This window comes from Arvicola amphibius, chromosome X (assembly GCF_903992535.2).
Source record: "Arvicola amphibius chromosome X, mArvAmp1.2, whole genome shotgun sequence".
Taxonomy (NCBI): Eukaryota; Metazoa; Chordata; class Mammalia; order Rodentia; family Cricetidae; genus Arvicola; species Arvicola amphibius.
In genome coordinates this window covers 101,182,529-101,197,332 of record NC_052065.1, presented here as the reverse complement: position 1 = coordinate 101,197,332, position 14,804 = coordinate 101,182,529, and the positions used below count along the sequence as shown (strand labels likewise).

Genomic DNA, 14,804 nt, shown 5'->3' with positions numbered 1-14,804 from the left:
TTAGTCTACTTAACCTGTTCGGACCGACAAAATACCATTCTCATAGTTCAGCCTACTAGTAACCTCTTTTTAAAGCCAGGGAAAGTGAAGTTTTCGATGAGCCCATTGCCCACATTTGAACATTCATCCATCTAATCCCAGAGCCCTTTTGTTAGTTCTTCCGCATCGTCCACAGCTGAGAAACCCCTGCTAAAAGGCAGGCCACAGAAGCTAAAAGGTAGGCCAGCTGGACCTCACTAGGGTTTCGAATGTTCATTTGCTGATGGATCTGGCCTGCCCTGCAAATGTTATTCGTCATTTCGAGATCATGTTTCCAATTCTTTTCAGTCTCTTACTTCTCCAAAATCCACTTTCCTCAACACACACACACACACACACACACACACACACACACACACACACACACGCGCGCGCGCGCGCGCGCGCGCGGTGGGGGAGGGGGCAGCAGGCTCGTACACCACAGTTGCTTCTTTGTTCTTCATTAGGCTCAGTGACTGGCGACACGTACCCTAGCCTCAGAGGTGTCCACAGCTGGCATCCACAAGAGGCACCATACTCTACCCTCACTCGTGGCAAGGGTAAGTGCTTTTGACCTAGCAGATGAAAAGCATCAGAAGCTGGAAGATGCGCAAATATAAAGTTAAAGATGGTTTCTGACATTTGAAAGGACACAAGCAGCAATGAGGAAGTCTGGTCATCTGGGTGTTCAAGCCTTGACAGAACAAGCTGCTAGTGGGGCAGACCATAATTCTACAATCCCTAGCCTGCTTACCAGGTCCTGTGAACTGCCTGCTGGGACAATAAACCTAGCAGTGTTAGAGGCTGGGAAGAAAGACACAACACATGGCACAGTGACCCTCAAGAGAAACCCCCTAGAGCTACAAATCAGAGTGTGGGGGCAATGAGAGAATTACCTAGATGAGGAGTGTCTGCGGAATGGAAGCCAGGAAAACCTGATGGGCCTGAGGCGTCTTATTGAGGAGTGGAAAGAGGGTTGGACATTCAAGCAGATGCCCCGTGAGATTCTCCCTTAAGATGAGTGCTGGGGGAGGGGTAAGGATGGCTGGCAACAAAGCCCTGGGTCAATGATACAAGAGGAACAGGAAGGGCTTCCTACAAGAACCCAGGAAGCCTCTGGCCTTTCCTGGCATAACAAGAAAGAGAAGCCACGGGATCCTAATAAAGGACAGCTCAAAGGCTTGTCATCCTGTTTCCTCTTGTGAAGGAACAGCCTCAGATGCTTCAAGACATTGAGCTCGTACTTAGGAGGTTGGCATCTCTGCCTCCAGGAGCCTTACCCTCTGCAGGTCCAGTGCCCCTCATCTGTACAAATAATGAGTCAAGACAGGTACAGCAGAGAAGGTGATCCACTAGAGTAGTCATGGTTTTCAAGATTTTCTATTTGGAAAATGTATTTTGCGGGGAACAGGGTCTCACTATACACCCCTGAGTGACCTGGGACTCCCTATGTAGACCAAGGTGGACTTGAACTCATAGAGATCCACCTGCATTTACCTCCCAACTATCTGGCTTTCTTATTTTATAAATATGTGATTTTATTTTTATTCACATGTATGCATGTATATATCCCAAGTGAGTTTGGGTGCCAGCAGAGGCCAGAATAGGCTGCTGGGTCCTCTGGAGCTGAGTTACAGGTGGTTATGAGCAACCTGATGTGGGTGCTGGGAAATGAACTCAGATCCTCTGGGAAAGTAGTATGCGCTCTTAGCTATTGAGCCACCTTTCTAGAGTGCGAGTATGCATGTGTGTGTGCATGTGTGCATGCGTGTGTACGTGTGTGCATGAGTGTGTGCATGTGTGCATGCATGTGTGTGTGATATGACATCTCAACATGTAAGACAAATGAAAACTTATAGTTTGAATAATTAATGCTCCCCCGACTCACGGATTGAAGGCTCGTCCTCAATGTGGCCATGCTCAGAGGTAGGTGAGCCTTGAGTGGTAATTGGAATGTCCACTCTCTTCATCAATGGGTTAATATACTGATGAATTCAAAACTGAATGGAATAGTAGGAGGTGGGATCTAGTCGAGAGAAGTAAGTCATGAGAGTTTGCCCTAGGAGGCTCTATTAGGTCCCTGGGTTCTGCTCATACTCTCCACCTCCTGGTTGCTATGAAGTGGTCAGTCTCCTTCACCACCTGCTCCTGCTGCCACCATATTCCATTTTAGGCCAGGCCCAAAGCAATGGAGTCACCCACCAATGAGGTGCAACTGTGAAACTGTAGTGAAGGGAGACCTTCCCTCCCTAAGTGGCATCCTCGGGGGTTTTGTCCCAACAATGGAAAGCTACCACAGAGCTGCTATCATCCCCCTCACTTCCCAGAGGGTCCCCAGCCCAGCAAACCAGAGCCTGTGTTAAAGATCGCCGAGAAAGCCAGGCATGGGGGTGCACACCTATAATCCCAAGTCTCGGAAACAGGCAGGAGAATCATTGCAAATTTGAGGCTGCTTAGTCTATGTAAGGAGTTCTGGGCCAGTCTCGGTTATGTATTGCAGTAGTTCGCAAACTCCAGCATGTCTCGACATCATCAGGAGGGCTGCGCAGATGGAAGGTTGGACCTATCCTCTGTGATTCTGACAGCATACAAAGGAGGGGTATGAGAATGCGCATTTTCCCTCACAAGTTCTCAGGTGGAGTTGATGCTGCAGATTCAAAGGTTATGTTGTCACTGCCACTCTTTCTATATTTATTGCCCAATCACCCTAAATATACCCCGCATAGATTTCGTATGATAATAAAAACATGGAAGAGTCCCTGGTCAAAGCTGGTATGGTGGAACTGTAAAGGCTTTACATGTAAGTCTCTTGCCATGTATAAAGCTACTGGTCAAGAGACTGGTGGAGGCAGAAATGTTTCCTATAATGACTTTACAGTCTGCCCTAGCCTCACCACCCCCCCCCCAGGAAACAACACCCCCGCTAATTCCACCATCAGAGGTTATTTCATGTTAAGCAGTATCTTTTCCAGACATTCTCATTTGCCGGATTAAACCCTTGGGAAGAGGGCAGTTGTCCAGTCCCTGACCCCACAGTGTTTCTAAGACACTTTTCCAGTTTGTAGGGAACATGGCCTTGATCCTCTGTGAGCCCTTCTAGGGCACCTTACCTGTATCACTTGTCCCAGGAACCCTCATGGCTTTTAGCACAGTGCCTAGAGTAACCACTGACTACAAGTCTGTAGAATAAAAGACACACAGGAGGCCCAATTTGACCAAACCCATGTAGGTCATTAGCCACCACCATCATGGGTAAGGCTGCTTACTTGGGAAGTTTGGGAGGGCACGGGGGAAAGCAGGGCTCCAGCCACATTCACCTGTTTCTGCTGCCCAGGAGGTCTTGCAAGCTGGCTCCCGGAATAGCCAGCCTCTCGTTCTCCATATCCTCCTTTTCAGCCCCACCACTTTCTTAAGCAAATTGGCACTGACTCCAGTGATAGACTTGATCATTTATTTCTCTTTGCTTCGTGATTGTGTTAAGTGACTGCCAAAGTCCTGTTCCTGAATAGTCAGCACATTCCTCAGGACCACAAGCAGGACTCCATCTGCTCCCTGAGCACTTCCTTTCCTTTATTGTGCTATTTTAGCTCCCATTTCCCATTTGGACCGGAGCATCTTCCAGGCAGCCCGTTGGGAAGGGGAGAGGGTGGAGAGGATTGCTGCTGCCTTCCTTTATTTCTCCGTCATCTCCTGGGTTTCTCTGGGGGAATAATATCAACAAATATGAATGACGCTACCTGCCAGACACTGCTTTTGGCTCTCTATGGATGTCCGTGAAGTTAATTCTCACAAGACGCCTATAAGGAAGGTGTGAATATGGGGAAACTGAGGCAGAGAGCAATGAAAGGAGATGCCCAAAGACACGCAATGTGTGATAGAGTTGAGAGTTATAATCGGGCACACCTAGTTATTCTTACCCACTGGCTATGCCGTCTTGAAGGCCTTGAATTATTGAGGCTGTAGAACTGGACCCAGTGGCATCCAAGGCCATAGCCCTTTCCCTTGTTACTGTCTGCTGAACCAACGGCTACTTATATCAAAAGCATAATTCTTTGCAGAGCCAAAAGTCTTCTCCAAGTGCTGGGGATGTAGCTCAGCTGGCAGAGTATTTACTAAGATGCATGAAGCCCTGGGTTTGATTCCAGTTCCTGCAGAAACGGAGTGTAATGGTGGATCTGCGCTAAAGTAGGTGGTAGAAGAGACCAGGTTCAAGCGCTTCAAACCAGCCACAGACCCAGCTGTTGTACTCTGCATCTGATGTCAAGACAGTGGGGAGCCTTCTCTAGGTGTCAGGCATTGCCCAAATCCAGTCCTATATCGACTCAATCCCATAGTAACCCCTGAAGTAGCTACGACTAAAGGAGCTGAGGGATGATGCAACAAGTAACTTGCCCAAGATAACACAGCCAGGAAGCAGCAGACCTGGGATTAGGATCCAGGTTCCTGGCTTTGACTGTGGGAGACTCAGTATAAGCTTATTAAAGGCATGTGCCACCTCTGTCTCCAGTATAGACCCTTAACCATTACACTGTAATACCCCTTAGCATCCAGATCGTTTCAGGGTACGTAAGGTGTCCTGCTACCACTACTCACTCCACCGCATCTCCTTGACTTTCTACTGCTCCAGACAAGCTTGGTCTTCACAATAGCCGTAACTCTTCAAGTGTTAAGTCACAGCTCAGCCGCTCACGAGTGGGGTGCACTCTGCATTTCTCTCTGTTCACTTTTCTGATTTCTAAAGGGAAGATAATAATTGGAATGAGCTCATAGAGTCCTTGGGAGTATTTAGGTCAAGTAGGGTGGGTTTCCCCATCACCACCACCACCACCACCTCCTGCTGCATCTTCTCCAGCCCAGCCCAGCCCAGCATCCTGCAGGGGAAATGGTGTTTCACGCCCTTTCACTTATCAGTCTCACCCTTCGTGGCTGCCTCTTCCTGTCCCAAATGAGAAGTAGCCCCCAGTTACATGCTCCCTGGGCTTTTCAAAACTTGGTAATTGCAATTCCTCCCAAGAGATCAGAGAAATCATTTCCCTAGCATTTGAAGCAGGAATTCTATTGTCAGTTCATAACTCGTGTATGGCCCAAGGTGGCCCAGCCCATCACCTTTCTTCCCTGCCCTCAGTAGCGGTGGAGGAAATAGACAACTTGTCTTGAACATATCCCAGGGGCACCCCATGGCTAGAGTCTCTGAGATAAAAATCCATAGCAAAGAAAGGCATGAAATTCAAATATATTACTTGGAGTCTGCTCATTCTTTGTTTTACCAATGGCTGAACAAATGAGCCGTTTCCTCCTCCAGTCTCTCCCAGTTGTTGCAGAGAGCTTGGGTCGTAAACTCAGTGGGGTAAACTATAGAGCTACCTGTAAGCAGGCAATCAAGACTAGAAAATGTCCCTCTGCTTAGTTCTTCATCTACAGGATCACACCCTAGCTTCTAACTGAACCCTAAAATTAACTCAAAATAGTTTTTGTCTATCACTGCCTCCCTTTTCTTGTTGAAAAAAGTTTTAATTTTATTTTTCTTATTTTTTAATTTAATCTTATTTTTTAATAATTTTTCATTTATTTTACATACCAACCAGTTTCCCCTCCCTCCTCTCCTCCCATCCCCTCCTCTTTCCCATTTCCCCCCCACCCCATTCAGTCCTCCTTCATCTCCATTCAGAAAGAAGCAGGCCTCCCACAGGTTTCCACAAAGCATGGCACCTCAAGTTGAAGCAGGATAAAAAGAGAAAAGCTTTAATTTTATTACCATATATTCATTATACAAAATAATGGGTTTCTTAGTGATACTTTCATGCAGGTGTCTTCTGTATTTTTATGATATATACTCCCTTATCACTCTCTTCAAAAACATTTTAAGCGGTTTTTACAGTGAGGACGACAATACTGGACTAGTTATTTTACTGTCTGTATGTGTATTCTACCTGCATGTACGTCTGTGTATGCAGTGCCACTAGAAGCCAAAAGAGGCCGCCAGATCCCCCAGGACTGGAGCTATAGACCCTTGGGAACCACCATGTCAGTGCTGGGGATGCAACCTGGGACCTCTAGAAGAGTCAGTACTCTTATAACCTCTGAACCCTCACTCCCAGCCCTAGTAGACTCTTAAGTTTTGATTTACTTCATTTTCATATGTGTTTGTTTGTGAGTCTATGTGTGTGGGTTTGTACATGTGAGTGCGGGTGCTCTCAGAGGCCGGAAGGGATGGATTCCCCTAAAGCTGAAGTAACAGGCAGTCGTGAGCTGCTTATCATAGGTGTTAAGAGTTCATCTCTAGTACTCTGGCAAAAACAATATGCACTCAACCACTGAACCATCTTTCCAGCATTCTTAGTAAACACGTTTGAAACAGCATCCTTGAGCTGCCAGAGAGAGGGCTCAGCAGCTAAGAGGACTTGCTGCTCTTACAGAGGACCCAGGTTCAGTTCCCAGCATACCTCTGGTAGCTCACAACCATCTGAAATTTCAGTTCCAGGGCCGAACACCATCTTCCAACCTATTAGTCATTGACCACACACATGGCATACAGACATATGTACAGATAAAAGAGCCACACATAAATAAATTAAAATTTAAAAAAGAGAGTATCTGAAAAATCAAATTAAAAATTTATTTTAGGTGGTGGTGTTTTGTGTGTGTGTGTGTGTGCGTGTGTGTGTGTGTGTGTGTGTGCATAAGAGTGTTCTAATACATACACCCTATGTGTGCATGGAGGTCAGAAGAGAAAGTTGGATCTCTCAGAGCTATAACTATAGGTGTCTGAAGGACACATGGTTTGTTTCATGGATCCTAGGATGCAAACTCAGGTCCTCATAATAGTGCAGCAAGTGCTCTTAACCACTAAGCCATCTTTCCATTCTCTACATCCCAATCACCCTGTCTTATGCCCCTTCCACTGGTCCTCTATCTCTTCCCAAATTGCAAATGATCTCCCTTCTGCTTTCATTGTGTGTGTGTGTATGTGTGTAAAAATCTACATTCCACACATGAGAGAGAACATGTGATATTTGTCTTTTACATTCTGGGTTTTTTTTTTTTCCACTTGGCATGATGTCGTTCAGTTCCATCCTTTCTCCTACAAATGACAGGATTTATTTGTTCTTTATGGTTGAATAAAGAAAAGACTTTAGCTATCCCACTGTCTTTCCCCATTCATCTGTTGATGGGGACCTAGGCTGGTCCATTCTTGGCTATTGTAAATAGTGAGAGTGCGAAAGTAAGTATTATCCCAGAATGCTCCTTAACCTAGTTCATAGAATGAACCCTGGCAACTGGCTGCCCTTCATTGCATTTAAAGACTCAGTACACAGTTACCAAATAAGGGGACCCAATCCAAGAGGCAAAGCAATTTAGTCAGCACCACACACAACCAATCCCTCATCGTAGCCATGTATTGGATCTCAGCTTCAGTCCATAGTTTTAGCCACAAACGGCAAAGCCACAAAAATGTGACTACCTCAGTGGGATGGGCTACCTACTGCCAAAGTGAAAACTCAGACAGGAGAGTACACTGAGACAGGAGAGACACTTCTGTGTCTCTGAGGACAGCCCACTAATCTGGTCTTTCTGGAGTACAGGGGCAATTCAAAGGAACTCTCACCTAGGAAGAAAGATTTGTCTGATGAAAGAAATCAATAAATTGTTATTGAATGCAGTCCAACTTCATTTATTCAAACTAATTGGACGTAGCCTTTCAAATTAGTGAGCCATCAGTGTTGTAGGTTATTTATAAAGAACTGAAGCTTGGCCAGCAAAATGGCTCAGCAGGTAAAGGTGCTTGCTGCCAAGCCTGACGATCTGAGTTCAATGCCCAGGACTCACAAAGTGGAAGACTAAACCTGACTCCTGTAAATTGACCTCTGAGCTCAATCTGTGGGCTGCGGCACATGCATATCACTCCTCGTAAATAAATGAGCATCATAGAAAAGGAAAGGAAGCTTCACTGCTTCAAGTCATTCACAGTCGCTCGAAGAAGGCTAACAAATTGTGGCCTATTCAAAGTCTTGAGAGACATGCCGTAATGAAATGAAAAGAATCTCCACCATCAATCACTTGAATGGCAATGGTCCTGCCCAAGCAATGACATTTGTTTCCTGGAAGTTTGGAGGCTCGAGGCTCAGAGCTCATTTATTCAATCCATTTATTTGCTGCTAGCAGACAAAGTAAGGCCTGGTAGAGCCCAAGCCATTCCCAGTCGGTACTCACGGAGTTTCTTTTAATGAGGTTTTACTGTAAAAGGAAATGATTGGAGGGTGGCCTTAGAAGTAACAGGTGCAATCCAGCCCGTAATGGAATAAAAGATGGTTTGGGAATACTGTCACTTCCTTTCTTTTTTTTTTCCTGAGGAGATACGGGAGGAAAAACGCTACTAACACAAGTCATGTACCTCAGTGCTTTGTCAAAACCCGGAACAAACAAGAAGCAGAAAAAAATCTGAAGGTCGAGGAAAGGAAATAAACAAGAAACATAAGTAAAGCATGAATCATTCCTTACCACCTGATGGCTCCTGAAAATATACAAATTAAAGCCATGGATGGAAACAGAGTCCATGCCATGGTTTGGTATTTTGATAGAGAACCCAGTATAGACTCTGTGCCCTTTTATTTAGAAGAAGGAACTGGTCTTTGGCTTCTAGTTTGTATTGCCTTTTCCTCAAGGCCTTACGCAGCATGAGGTTGACAAGGCTCACCCAGCCTGGGCATCCACTTCCCTGCTGAGCGCTGAGGGTGGAGACAGGTGAAACATTTTATTTGCTTAGGCTTAATAGCTCTTACCTTGTCCCCCTAAGATTTTTGAGGTGGTTTATACAGATTCAGAAGCAGAGTAAATAACAATACATCAAGAAAATCAGCTGCTAAAGACCATGGAGAGTTATACCTAGACAGTCTAGGTTGCCGGAAAAAGGCAAAGTTGGTGTAATGGTCTACCTCTGGGATAATGAACTACCTTTGAGAGAACACAAGTTTCTCAGGCTCTCTGGAATTTCGATCTTATGCCAGATACCCAACTTTCCCAAGCATCATGGGCCTGCTACAAACAGATTTACTTCAGAGAGCATTATGGTTGCTGTAGTGCAGGATGTCTTGTTACACGCTGGGGCACATTCTCTGGTAGCGAACACATGGCCTCTGAAAATGGCAGCTAAAAGGATAGATGTGACAAGAGACTCGCATCATGCAATACAAAGCATTTGCCCAGGAAAGTTGGTCCTCACATCAGCCAGAGCTTGGACCCAAGCTCACAGAGAAGGGAGATCAAAAGAGAAATGAATCCTGTTAGAGGTAGTACAGAGCTTCTCGGAGCCAGGCCAGATTTGGGGGAGGGCTGGAACTAAAAGTGAGGAAAAGGTTGGTATGGTGGCACATGCTGTCTTCTCAGAATGCAAGAAGATGGCAAGCTTGAGGTCAGCCCAGGCTATATAGCAAGACCCTGTCAGATAGACAGATGATTGACACAAGATAGATAGATAGATAGATAGATAGATAGATAGATAGATAGATAGATAGATAGATAGATACATACATACATACATACATACATACATACATAGGCAGAATGTTCTGGCAGTATGATGACAGTAAATAGACTTCCTGAGTGCTGGAGCAGAGGGACATGTCAAATCTAGGCACACAGCAGGCAGGGCAGAATCAGCTCATATAGCTCCTTGAATTTGCTCAGGTGGTGAAGGCATGTGGAGCCAATCTGACAGGAAGTGGGGAGTCATTGAAGAATTCGGAGCCGGTTGAGCAGGGGAAGGATGTGACATGTTGAAAGGGATGTTTTCAAAGGCAGACCCTGTCTGCTGCCTTCTGCTAAGTGCAGGCTGGAGTGGGGGTGGGGGATGGGAGGAGGAAGCTGGCAGACCAGCTGCAGCTCTCCAAGTCAGAGGCAAATGAGGAGGGCTCAAGCTAAGGCAGTGTGATGGAGACGATGGGTGATGCCCAGTTCTAGCCGAGGGGTAGGAATCTAAGAGGCAAAATGTCCTCAGGGCATAGAGCATGCGTGCCTGGTTCATTTCTGTACCGCTAGAACCTAGCATCATGTATGAGATGGCAGGCGCTCTGGAGTTTATGAATGACTGAATGGATCCCTCCAGGAAGACTGGCACTGAGTACTAAAACCTGCTTAATCAACAAGAAGCAACAGTACCATGAAAAACAATTGAATGGAGGATTATTCAATGACTGGGAATACATTAACTTTCTTTCACCGTCCCTGGCGCTACACTGGCAATGTGGCATAGGAAGGCAGCCCAGGAGAGGCAGGGCTGACTGGGAAAGAAGCCCCCTAAAGTAGAACACATGTCCGCAGTACTTCTCCATAGGAAGCATACTAGCTGTAGTTCATACGTGTAGGCATGTCACACATCAGGTAAGTTATAGATGGGAGAAGAAAAATTATAGCATTTCCCTCACAAAAGGATCAATTGGAAACCCACTTAAAGGAGCACTCTCGATTTTATCTACCTGGAGACTGGAATTTGAGTCCCTGAACTTGAGTTCCCTTCAAGACAATGGAGAAGAATGGGGGAAAACATTCTTGAGATTCTAGAATCCTAACCCTTGGCCTAAACCTCAGCTTTGTTTTCTTGCTTTCGATTTTTAAAAACATTCATTTATATACAGGTATGTAAGTGTGCGCTACAGCATGCTGGTGGACACCAGAGGACAGCTTGTCCTTTAAACCAGGTGGCTTCTGGAGATGGAACTCAGGTCACCAGGTTTGCACAAGCAAGCAGCTTTAGCCACTGAGTCATTTCAGTGGTCCACTTTCAACTTTAACAAATGGTACAGATATAAGTCCAGCCAGGCAGTGGCGGCACACCTTTAATTCCAGTGCTCAGGAGGCAGATGCAGGCAGATCTCTGAGTTTGAGGCCAGCTTGGTCTACAGAGCGAGTTTCAGGAATACAAGGCTACACAGAGAAACCCTGTCTCAAAAAATCATATACATACATATGTGTGTGAATTGTTTTAAAATAATTTTTTTGTGATTTATTATCAGTAAATATTTGATTTTGATTTGTAAAATAATTTTTAAGTCAGGGACTTAGTATGTTGAACGCTCTACATAGATCAGCCGTGCCTTGAACACACAGAGATCTACCTGATTCCTGAGATTAAAGGTATGTGCCACTATACCCAAGCCTCTTTTTATATATCTATATAGTCAGTCAAAGTATATCATATAGTTTTCTTAGGTAGAGAAGGCTCATGGCTAGAAAACTGGGTCTAGACAAGGACCAGAATTGGGTGGTTAAGAGTTCAGACCCAAGAATCAGGCTGTTCAGTATTGACATCTGGATGCAACACCAATTAACTATGTGACCTTGGCAATGGCTTAGCATCGGGTTTTGACTTCTTCATCTGTTAAATGTGCAGCATCTAGTTGTGCCTCGTGTGGTTACTGTGAGGGTGTTTAGTGACATCTGTTTCTCAATTCAAGTTACTGTTTACACTTAATTCTAGATATGTGCCCTTAGGCAAGCCATTCCCTCTCCTTCAGCTCTGGTTTCTTCCTGAGCCTTCTGTAAGCCATACCTTATAAACATAGTGCCCACCTATAACATCTACCTCACATAAAAAATATGTCTACCATTTGAGTATCCCATTTGGTAACTCTACCCTTAGAAGGTCCATTTAGACTTCCAGAAAATGAAAATACAAACAGACATGGGAATAGGATTGATAGGATTGATGCAATTTTAATTACTATAGCTTGTAAACAGCCCAGTTCACTCAGCTTCCACCGTTAAATTCCCGTCCTCTCCTCTATTATTAAGATACTCTGCTTTCTTACTCACAATCATCCCAGACCCTAAAGGAAAGTGATCCCGAGGGCACTGCTATCCCTGGACAGTGCTGGCCAAACTCCAGTTTGGGATCAGGACTCCCCAAACTCTTCCTTTAGTTTCTCATCCCATGCCCTACTCCAACCCAGAGACCTGCAATCACAACAACCTCTGCTGCCCCCTGCTGTGTGACTCCAGCTTCTGGGGAGCAACAGCCAGCTTCTCTGGCCCTTGCTACTCTCAGGACTCTCAAGCATTGTCCAAGTCTTCTGTAACAGGCACGTGGTCCCCCAACATCACACATTCTGCTACCATCTACCGAGCATTTGCTGTGTGCCTAGTGCCCCACTACATGCTGTATATATATTATCTTAATGCTGGCACCCACTTTGCAAGTAGGTAAAACTATTGCCCCCATCTTACAGGTGAAGAAAATTAAATGTCATGCCCAAAGCCACAATAAAATACAGAGATAAGACATAAATGCAGATCTATCTAGTTCCAAAGCTCTACATTCTTAACCACTAACCATGACGTGGAGGGCAGTTTGGAGGGGAAGAGAGTAAAGACAGACATGCTTGTTAGGGTCTGTGGCAACAGTTAAGAAAACACAGGGAGCCGGGCGGTGGTGGCGCACGCCTTTAATCCCAGCACTCGGGAGGCAGAGGCAGGCGGATCTCTGTGAGTTCGAGACCAGCCTGGTCTACAAGAGCTAGTTCCAGGACAGGCTCCAAAGCCACAGAGAAACCCTGTCTCGAAAAACCAAAAAAAAAAAAAATAAAAAAAAAAGAAAACACAGGGAACATGGTCTTTACATGTATCTAGGAGATGGCCTTTGGTAAGATTAGACTGAATGTGGGGATGGAGGAGAGGAAGGGACCTAAAATGTCCCTCAAGATTATGGCTCAGGCATCTGAGTAAACAGTGGCATGTTGGTAAGTGTGGGGACAGTGAAGGAATGCATTTTGGCTCTGCTGACTATGAGCTAGCTAATTTGTTCCCAGAGTCGAGCGCTCACGAAGTCTGAGTTGGTAGTGCAGTGGAGTGAGTTTATCCAGAAGCAGTGCACGAGCCTCCAGGAAAGAAGAGCCCTGAGGCTGCAACGCTATCAGCAAAGAAGAAAACAGTGCAGAGGGCAGACAGACAAGAAACAACCAGGAACATAATCCTTCTATTTCATTTTGCTTTGAGATAGGGTGTTGCAGTGCAGCCCGGGAAGGCTTGAATTCATGTTCCTCCTACACCTGCCTCCAGAGTGCTAGGATTATGAACTTTTGCCACCATGCCTGGCAAGAACCGGCCATGGACACAAAGAGAAAACTAGGAGTAACTGTCAAGGGTGCCAAAGGAGGGGAGAGTTTTGAGGAGGGAAGAATTCTATTAGGTCGGCTGCCACAGAGAGGACAATATTCAACAAGTGACCCTTTAAGCTGGGCAGAGGCAGCATATGCTACCAGCACTCTGGAAGCAGAGGCAGGGGGATCTCTGTGAGACTGAGGCCAGCCTGGTCTACAAAGTGAGTCCCAAGACAATCAGGACTGTTACACAGAGAAACCCTGTCTCAAAAAAATTATAAACTAAAACCCAAAAAAGTGGTCCCTTAGTTATTGCAGGAAGGCTATTGCTAAGCAAGGAAAAGTAATGACTTCAAGCAACAGAGGCCATTGCATTTTCATGATATTTCTCACAGTGTCTGTGGCTTGGAGGTCATCTAACCTGGAGTTTCTCATACGGTCCAGAAAGTGGCCAGAGCCAGAGCGCAGGGTGGTGGAGGATAGCTAATGCAGCCGGTGCGAGCTAAGCATCTCTGCCTCTCCTGTGGTCTCACCACCTCTCCACACCACCTTTCTCCTAGGCAGCTCAGAAGTCCCAGGTAGTTGCAAAGTCTCCTGAGGATTCATCCAGTGTGTTCAGGACTCAATGCTGCGTCCCTCAAAATTCACAGGTAGAAATTTTAGCCTCCAATGAGGTGGGATTAGAGAAGGAGCCTTTAGGAAGTCATTAGTTAGACGACATCATGAAGATACTCTCATGGGGATCGAGCTAGTGTTAGTTCCTTCCCCCAGTGCTGTGACAACATATCTAACAAAGGAAACTTGAGGAAAAGCTTGTCCCACTCCTCAGTGTGAGGGTACAGTCCAATGGCAGGGAAGGCCTGGTAGCAGGACCGTGAGGCAGCTGATCACATTATGTCTGCAGCTGGGAAGCAGACAGACTGAAGGCTGGCGCTTGGCTTGCTTCCGTCTCTATTCAGTCCCGGACTGAATGGAGTGGGTCTGCCCACGTTTAGACTGTGTTTTCCCACAACAATTTACCCAATCTAAAAGCCCCTCACAAGGGTGGGGAAGATGGAGCCTCGCTTCACCATCTGCTAGTTTTCAAAGTAATCACAAAAAATCTGCCACATTTCAAGAAGCGAGTCTCATCACAAATTAAAGAGCACCATGGGAAGCCACTGGTGACTACAAGAGTATCTTTAGTGCGGTGGCCGGCCGGGACTAAAAACCTAACAACTGAGGGTTGGGGTGAGGATGGGAAACTTTACAAAGAAAAGCAAAAAAAAAAAAAAAATAGCCCCAAAATAGACTTGTTCCGAGATTTTTAAAACTGTTTTATAAACATATCTCCTGAGATTAAACCAAACATCTAAAGCTATCTTGATTCCAATAATAATAGGGGTTTTCATAGGAGCTGATGAACTGATTATGTAGAGAATAAAATATGCAGCATGACAAAGAAGCATTTGAAAAACAGAGGAAGGCTTGTACTACCAGCCATCAAAACACAACATCAACTACAGCCAACAAACCTGTGGGATGCTGTCCCATGAGTATGTTCAGTTATAATACATGCTCAGCAAGGCATTGTAAATCAAAGAGCAAAAAACACACTAGTCAATAAATGGTTTAGGGACAATTGTCAGAACTGAGGAAAACCCCAAAATATTGTTGGATTAGTACTTCTTATCAAATCTAAAGATAAAGTCCACA

The 14,804-nt window shown here is 45.4% G+C and overlaps 1 long non-coding RNA gene across 1 annotated transcript; it reads right to left on the bottom strand.

The window, feature by feature from the left end:
* Positions 1-3,571: 3,571 nt before the first annotated feature.
* On the bottom strand, positions 3,572-4,662 carry LOC119805202. The gene is made up of 3 exons (XR_005283880.1): positions 4,612-4,662; positions 3,936-4,166; positions 3,572-3,718 (listed from the first exon to the last, which is right to left on the bottom strand). It is a non-coding gene; the product is annotated as an uncharacterized LOC119805202 (long non-coding RNA).
* Positions 4,663-14,804: the final 10,142 nt, after the last annotated feature.